Consider the following 9,320-nt stretch of genomic DNA (forward strand, 5'->3'; position numbering starts at 1 on the left):
TATCTCTCTTATTTAGAATTACCACTGATTTATTTAGTTATGATTTTATTAGTTTTTAATTTTACAGTATATATATATATATATATATATATATATATACACTGTATTTACATTACATTCCTCCCTCCTCCAATATCTCCCATGCCTTCTCAAGTTCATGACCTATTATTCTTTAATAATAACTAACGCATACACACTTGTGTGTGCACATGTGTGCATGTTTTGAGTGTGTAAATTTATAAGCACAACCTGCTAAGGTCACTTAATGCTGCTTATATGAGTTTAGTACTGACCTCTGAGGATTGGTTTACCTATCAGGAGAATCATCTGTGGGTAAGAGTAATTCTTTACTCTCTGTAACCATTAATTGTCTGTAGCTCTTCTAAGTGCTAAGGCTTGTGAACATTCCTCCATCTACATTGGCATACTCATCGGCTTTATCACCTTTATGTCTTGTTTAGATAATCATATTGTTGAAGATTCCTGGCCATGGCTTCTGTCATGTATAGAAGACACTATCTTACAATAGATGCCCTTCCCTGGACTAGCTTCCTGGGTCTTATGATCATTCTGCTCCCTCTTCCACAACCTTTCCCAGAGCCTTATGTGTAGGGGCTGTGTGGTAGACGTGACAAACAGGGCTTGGTACCCTCTAGTGAGTTATTTTCTGCGTTTTGATGGGGTGGGGCTTTCTGTAATGGTCTCTGCTCTTAAAACAAGCTTCTTCGATAAGGAGTGAGAGCTATACTTGCTTTGAGGTATAAGGGTATGTATTTAAAATGCAGTTGGAAATGATACTAGTTTAGGGAAGTGGCAGTTTCAAAAGAGTACAGACTCTTCTACCAGGGCCCATGGCCTCACCAGCCACTGGTAGTTTTAAATTACAGTACCAAGAATGAATTCCTTAAGTCTAATTAGATGGGTGTTAGATGCCCAATGCTATAAGCATCACTATTGCACCTTTAGGGATATTATGCTGAGCTGGTTACTGTCATTAGCAGACATTACAGCTGCATAGGACTATACATTGTTTTTCTCCCTTGGCAGCATGCATAGCTTCTCCTACACTAGATCTCAGAGAAGAGGCTTCCAGGTCAGTTCCAGCTCAACTCCCCCAAGTCCTCTTTCTCAGATACATGGTGTCTTCAGCAAAAGAGTCTTCTTACCTTTAGCCTCTGGGAGGAAACCACGGGCAGCGGCAATGGTCTGTAAATGCTGTATGTTCTCTCTTATTTCTGGATCCTAGCTCTGGATCTTTACATGTGAATCTATCACCTAGTGTCGCCGCCTTACCGACCAGCGGAAATAAGGAGGTGACCACGAACCCTTCTCCAAGCAGTTTATTCAGGAACCTTGTACTACAGAATCACTCGTCCATCTTTTCTTCTTTCTTAGCTAGCTTCTCTATTACCCTTCTATTACTATCACTATTACTCTTCCTCTAGCCCCAGCCCTCACGGGTTAAATACTTTCCCTGGTCCCAATCAGTATCAGCTACGTGGCAAAGCATAATAGGCTGCGGGAAATCATGCCAGCTTGCATCACAAACTGGAGGCACTCAGCTTCTCCAATTAAGGGCTTGATTATCACAATGCTCTCTGCTCTGGCCGGAGACCAGGTGTTCAATATATGGTGGCAACTGCGGCTCCCCACAACCTAGAATAACAATGATAACAGAAAAGTAAAAGGTAGCTATGGGTCAGGAAGAGGAGGAGCTCTAGGGGAGGGAACTAGTAGGGCACAATTGCTATGGAGGGGAAAATAAGAAAGGGGAAAGGGAGGCTTACCTAGGGGGAGGGGAAGGAGGAAAACATGGACAGAGGAACAAGAAAGAAGGTAGAAAAAAAGACACTAAGAATGTTTGAAAATGCCATAGAGAACCATATTATTTTATGTTTATCTAAAATTACACACATATAAGTATATGTGTATACCTATTTATATTTCCATGCATGTATATGTGTGTGGTAAATGAAGTTTTGCCACTTGGGATGACATTGTTTTCCAGAAATCCATAGACTATCAAATTAAATCTCCAGTGCCACTCATGGAAAACCTCTTTCCAAGAAGAGTCCAAGAAACTCCCTCTTAATCTGTTCTTAATCTGTTTTTGTACCAGTGTTTGATTAACTTGGGGATATATATATATATCTCTATATATATATATATATATATATATATATCTCCACACACATATATACATATACATACATACATGTATTATTGATTTGCTGATCAGTGCATCAATTCCTTAGTCTACTGAATGCTTATTGAGAATGTACTATGTACTTAATTCATCTGCTAACTACTGTGTGGCATGGACTTGTGGGACTACTGTAATCACTTGCTTACCTGACCCCAGAAATGGGTACATTCCTATGCTTTCAAGTGCTGTTGAGGCTTACCCACATTGTAGGTTCTTGGAGAGCCTTAGAGATCATGTTTTGAAAATGTCTAGTACTGGGAATAGTGATGTTGACCATAGCATTATAAGTGGATTAGTCTATTTCCTAAAATAAGTTTTACTTTACAGTCATGGAGTCATGAACGTCTCCCTTGGAAGCTCTTCATTTATTCTCTAGCCATGGCTCTGATTTGGGAGAACTGAAGTAGCAGCAGCATTGATGCCAATCACATCTGCACTGGCCTCCAGGAGAAGCTTGTGTTTCAGCACTGTCCCTGTGAGATGGATTCAGGAGACCCAGTATAATGTGACATATGCATAGACGTCCTCAAATACAGGCATAGGTGGATGAGACACTTATGCCCTATCTTCTACTTTTGGCCCCTTGAGTTTTGCTTTTTAGTATTTCCCTGACTACAAGGATTCCCTTCCACTGCCACAGTTTCTCTGTGGGTGGTGGTTTTTTTTTTTTTCCTCTGCACTATTATATCATAACAGGCAAATCCTCTAAAGGAAGATTGGGAGTTACTTCTTAAATAAAACTCTCTGTTAGCCTTCCCCAGAACTGACTAAATATCAGTTGGATATAAAAATTCTCTATTTATAGTTTCTTTTTTTCAAATTAGTGCTTTTAGCACAAGGCTTATTGAGGGTGGTTCTACCCTGCTCAAATCTGAATTTGGGACTTTTGGTTCATCAGGGTTTCCATGGCTTTGTTTGAAGAAAAAGTGAGATGGGTATTTATTTTAGTTCTTGGCTTCAAAGAAAGCCAACCCTTCTTCATTTGGTTTTCATGTGAACAGTCTCAGCTGTGCTTAACGTTGTTTGCTTCTTGCTTTCAGGTCCCAGATAAAACCGCCAGTGAGAGGAGACCTGTCCCCTAGCAACAAATCACATACATGTTTGCTGGCTACAACAGTCCACTCACCACCTGCCCTCAAATGAACTAAAGGAAATTACCAAAGCCCACGAGGGAGGGTTGTGAAGAAAGCCTGTCTTGTAAGGTGAGGAGATATGTGACTAGAAACATGAGAGACTGTGTGTGTGTGTGTGTGTGTGTGTGTGTGTGTGTGTGTGTGTGTGTGTGTGTGTCTGAACAGGCGAGCAAGGAAGAAAAAGGATGGGAAAGATGAGTTATTGCTTGCCGAAGGTGGTGGTGGGCAATGTGAGCTGACTTGGAAGAAAGGCCATGGAATAAGTTATTAGATTTATTTGACTCACAAGATTGTTCTTGAAAAAGGCTTGGAGAAGTGTTTGCAGAATAAACTGTTTTCCTTTTGGTTGGTGCTGTAAGAGGGGGCCAGGAATATGATGCTCCCCTGCTCTTGCCTTATTCTGATATTTTAGGGGAAATCAGCGATGGATTGCTTTTAAGACTTCTGACTTTTGAAATGCATTTCTCAGTTTTAATAGTAGTCTGCTTAGGCTGCATTGGCAATCACTCTGGAGTTCTGTCTTTCCTTCTGTGTCTGCTGTATCTCAGTTCCCTCCTGGAAGAAAGCATGTGCTCTGTGTCGGCACTTAAACCAGAAACAGAGGCGATGTTTCACTCTTGGATCCCCATGTAGCATGTGTCCAATTAAGGTCTTCTTTTAAAAATTCTATTTATTGTATGTCTGGGAGGAAGACTGGGAAGAGATAGGGGAGGGGAAACTAAGGTTGGGATGTAAATTAGTTAAGTAATTAATTAATAAAAATTCTATTTATTTGTGTTTCTCTCTGTGTATATCTCTGCACACACAGATACACACACAAACACACACACATACTGTGGCACACAACAGGTTTGTTCAGAGAACAATGTTAGGGTCGGTTATTTTTTTCCACCTTGGTTGAGACAGGGTCTTTAAAAATGCTGTTAAATATGCCCCACTAGCTGGCCTGAAAGCCTCCAGGGACTCTTATTTTCATGTCATCTTGAAGCAGGAGCATTGGTATTATAGATATCCTACCAATAGCTCTGTGTGTTGTGGTGATAGGAACTCAAGTCCTCACACTTAAGCCATAAGTGCTCCACTTACTAAGCCATCTGTCTAGACCTCAGCTGAAACCTTTTGACTCATTGGCTCTGGCTCAGTGAGTCCTGACTCCAGACACCCCCAAAGGAGGATGCAAACCTATTGCTGTTTGTGGTTCTATAGTAAGATTACTGAGTATTTCATCCAGTACCATCATATATATCATCTTTGCTAGTGTTTTACTTCACTTATTTATCTCCTTAAAATAACTTTGTTGTTTTTTAAAAAATATTTTTATTGTATTTATTATTGCATCTGGGGTGTGTGTGTGTTTGTGTGTGTGTGTATGTGTGTGTGTGTCTATGGCATGCCATGGGATCTATGTGGAAGTCAGAGGACATCATGTTCTGATTATAGTTACTTCTTTTCCTTTAACTATGTGGGTTCCTGAGATGGAATTGAGGTTGTCTAGTTTGGTGACAAGCACTTTAGCTTGCTGCGCTGTCTTCTTGGTCTAGACTACTTATTTCTTACTGATTTAAACCAAGCACAAAATGTTCATATAGTTCACTATTTCATATCACATCTTAAAATTGAAGTGGTATTAAACTTGATATTAAATAGAGTACAAAATGAACTCATAGATTTTATCAAAGTGTGCTGGCATTTCGCTTGAGTAAATTATGTGGCTGGTAGAAGATTTAGGACTTGATGTGGCAGGTCTGTGCTGCCATGGTGAGGAAGGCTGGGAAAGCTGTCCATTGCCCCTGAAGAATAGTTTGCCAAGAGTAGCGCCCAGTATCACCATGCAGTGAATACTCTATTAGAATGAAATGCTTTCTTGGATTATCATAACTCCATAATGTGTCTGATATAGACCACTAGAACAGGATCATTTGTCAGTGGCTTTGACATCATTCCATGTTGATGAAAGGATTCAAAAGCCAAATGCAGTCATCAGCAAGTTCTACTTAAAGTAGAAGTTTTAGAATGGTGGTTCTCAATGGTGGTCATGAAGCTTCTGGGTGTTCAATAACCCTTGCACAGAGGTCACATATCAGATATCTGATATATTTACATTACAATTCATAACAGTAGCAAAATTACAATTAGGCAGTAGAAACTAAAATAACATAGTTGAGGGTCATCACAGCATGAGGAACTGCATCGAAGAGCTGTAGCATTAGGACGGTTGAGAAGGATGAAGAAAGAGGAATGAATGGGTTTTCACAGTTTTCTTCTACATTGCCTGGAAATGAGCAGTGTGGTAGCCTGCCTGACCTTAGTGAGTTGTTTATCTTCTTCTAAGCTGAAAGGCCACCTATACTACTCCTTGACCCTCACTGCTATTCATGCACCCTGGGATATCATTTCCATGTAGACAGGAATAGCCAAAGCAGTACATTGGAGCAGCGTGGGAGCCATGTGTGTAAGCTCCATTGCCAGACTACTTGGTCTGGCACACGGTCACCAAACATGTTACTGCTGAACTCTCAGTGCCCTAGGGTTTTGGTTTCTAAGGCAGAGATAGTAAAATGTACTACCTCACAGAGCTGTGAAGATTATTTGAAATTATACATACTTACTGCTCAGGATACTGCAACTATGAATAATCATAAACAGCATGTCCTGAAATACTACACATAAGTAAGGAACAGGTGAGTACAAACGTATATGATTGGCCACTTGGGAAGGACTTGTCAGTAATGTTAGATGAAGGAAAAGATATTTTATTCCTTTTATTGCTGTTGTTGTTATTGATGTTATCATGAAAAGGAGGGGTACATTTCTGTATGTGGTAGTGATCGTTCTCCACCCACATATGTGGTGAGCTAAACAATCCAAAGCTCTCATCTTCTGAAGTTTGTGTTTACTAGATGTTTCTGTTCTCATCTCAGCAGCACTGAGAAGTCCAGAGCCAGGAGCCTTACACAAATTCTAAGTTGAAAAAGGTACATCAGACTGTATGCTCTGAGACGTAATGGCCTTGGCATTAAAATAATATAGGAATTGACTGTGAATCCCAGGGTGATATAATTTTTTCATGAATTCAAATTGCAGCTAAAGGAAAGATGGATGTACAGATTAGTGAATGTGAAAGGGCACCACGGCAGAGATTATTCATAATACGTATTAAAGAGCAATAGTGAATTTTTTAAAAACAAAGATCAACTCAGCAAATAAACCATGCAGTTTAAAAATGAATTCACCACACAGCTTGATTCTGCATTCATAAGTGTAATGAAGTTCAAATAAGCATTTTGCAGTGGAAACATGAGGGAAGCCTTCTAATACAAATTATGATCCGTTAAGTCAGGAGCATGAGGAAGTACTAGTTTTAGGGCCCCATCTCCAATAGAACTTAGCTCTCCCACCTTTGATTCCATTTCTTCCCCTACTTGCCTCTTTTCTCCTTATTAATATTGCTGAGACACATCTGTCTTCCAGGACCCCTTCCTCACCCTGTCTGCCTGCATTCCATGGGGACAATACCCTGTTCTGTGAAATCCTGTTCTTTCCTCTCCCTCTCATTCCCTGCTAGGGAACACCTTTTCTTTGTCAAGGTCATGTTTTTCAAACCTGTAAAAGCATTTCTGGTGAGTGTGTGGCACTGGAACCTTAGCTGTGTTGATGGATGTGGCCGTTCATTTCCATAGCGGTGTGCCAGCAGAACGGCTGTGTAAGGGAACTCAGGAGACACTGACAGCCTGGCAAATACCACATCCTAGCATGCCAGTTTCTCCACTCCTTGTCCTTCTCAGCCACAGGGCCCTGAGTGATGTAGACTTTAGTCACACGAGTCCGGAAAGTGAAGCAAATGTAATGTGGGTTATTAATACCAACATACTTCACTCACTCGTATTTCATTTCTTCATTTATTTCTTATTATTTTCATCAGTAAGTAGGCCATATATATTTATATCTTTCTTTTTGAGACAATCTCACTACACACTCGAGGCTAGCCTCAGACTCCTTATGTAGATGTAGATCAGGTTTACCTCAAACTCATGGTAGTCTTTCTCCCCTAGCCTCCCATGTGTTGGCATTAAAAGTGTTTGTCTCCCATGCCTGCCAAGAAAAATGATTTTTTTTAAAGTAGAGAAGAAAAAGAAAGAACATTAGAAATTTCCCAGAGGAAAAGCAAAAGTTCGAAGCCATGGCAGATGGCATAAGGAAACTAATTTTTATTTCTGATCAACATTGGACTAGCAATATTCATAAAAACATTATTTTGGCATCTCTTAAAATTTATAAAATTATTTAAAAACAGGCAATGTACACAAAACAGTGTGTATTTCTAGGACTGTGGAAACTGTGCTGAAGGATGACAGATTCCTGATGCTATTTCACCTGTGCAGTTCTCACTGGCCCCTTTTCTTTGTGATGTCCACATGCCTTTAGTGATGGAGAACAGGCATCATGTTCGTATTGACATGAACTTGACATAGATACCTGTCTACAGATGCTTGGTAAAGAAGCCTTGGTTCTGGCTGCTATTCTACCACCAGAAATGTACTATAGCTAAAATGAGAGGGAATTCCAGTTATAACTGTCATCCCTCCAGGGCACATGTGACCAACGTAAGGTCCAGAAGAACTTAGTCTAGAACAAAGTCCTGCTCCTGAGTGTGAACTGCTAATGGCAGAGAGGAACATAGTGGTTCCTGGTTCCTAGTATCATTCCACCTAGCTGGCTCAAGCTACATCCTTGTCCCCCTGCCTTGTCTGATAGGGCATTGATATCAGAACTCAAAATGAAGACTAGAGAAGGGCATTATAGTTCCTACCACTACCTCTTCCCATTTGGTACTGATTGCAGTGCTGATTTGTCAGAAAACAAGTATGCCAGGCCCCTCACCAATTTTTTTTTTTTTTCTGAGACAGGGTTTCTCTGTATAGTCCTGGCTATCCTGGAACTCACTCTGTAGACCAGGCTGGCCTTGAACTCAGAAACCCATCTGCCTCTGCTTCCCAAGTTCTGGGATTAAAGGCATGTGCCACTACTGCCTGGCTCCCTCACCAATTTTTGAACTACTAGTGACAGAGTCTCTTTTAAGTAACAAAGCTATTATGAAAATTCCCAAGAAACCCCTTGACATCTGATAGGTGCTACCAGTCATATTTTACAAGTTAACCACATTTTGATCATCCCACACTTACTGTTGTATATACCACAAACTTTGAAGCTACTAGACAGTATACTTGCATGGTCCATGGTAGCTGCTAGTCTCACTGACTTTGCTATGATATAGTCAAAGTCATTTTTCAGACAAAAAACCCCCCACAGAATGATGAAACCATGATGCATAGCTGTAAATATAGACAACATTGTCTATCAAACTTAGATACCAAGATATATTTTCAGGGAAAGCTTCTTATTCCATAATTGTGTTTAGAGATACCTAATCCATAAGATGAGATTTAGGAAAAGAAAAAATATGACAAAGTAATAAGGAAGTTACAAAAGAAGATATTCATTCTTGCCACAGATTTCAAAGAATTGGATGAAGGGCTTGATAAAGAATGTGAAAGAAGCACTGTAAGGAAGCACAATAATATCCAAGAGTACAAGAAGTTAAGTGAAAGTAACCCCTTACTACATATTGTGAATTTGAAAGATTAGCAGAGCTGGAATGCAGAGAGAGAGGGGGGAGGGTGTGGAGAGAGAGAGAGAGAGAGAGAGAGAGAGAGAGAGAGAGAGAGAGAGAGAGAGAGAGAGAGATATTTTGAGAAAGGATCAAAAAACAGAGACAGAGATAAAGAGATTGTGAGTCAGATAAAAACACAACTGAAAGCTTCAACAACAGCCTGGTTGAGTGGGAGAAACAGATCTTTTAAAATATACCTGTCAGATAAAAAAATAAGATGTTTGGGCTTTCATCAAACAAATACTTCCTCAAAGAACCAGCTCCTGGTTTGGTTAATTCTTTGTATAGTTCTTTTTGTTTCTATTTGGTT

General features: G+C 40.0%; 1 protein-coding gene across 3 annotated transcripts in view; it reads left to right on the forward strand.

The window, feature by feature from the left end:
• The window catches only part of Pde4d (phosphodiesterase 4D), a 1,511,116-nt gene that overhangs the window by 210,702 nt on the left and 1,291,094 nt on the right, over positions 1-9,320 (forward strand). For all 3 annotated transcript variants that reach the window (XM_031359970.1, XM_031359969.1, XM_031359971.1), the window contains one exon: positions 3,247-3,408. The gene's annotated coding sequence lies outside the window, so the exon portion shown is untranslated. The remainder of the gene's footprint in view (positions 1-3,246; positions 3,409-9,320) is intronic.

Source organism: Mastomys coucha, unplaced genomic scaffold (genome assembly GCF_008632895.1).
Source record: "Mastomys coucha isolate ucsf_1 unplaced genomic scaffold, UCSF_Mcou_1 pScaffold8, whole genome shotgun sequence".
Lineage (NCBI taxonomy): Eukaryota > Metazoa > Chordata > Mammalia > Rodentia > Muridae > Mastomys > Mastomys coucha.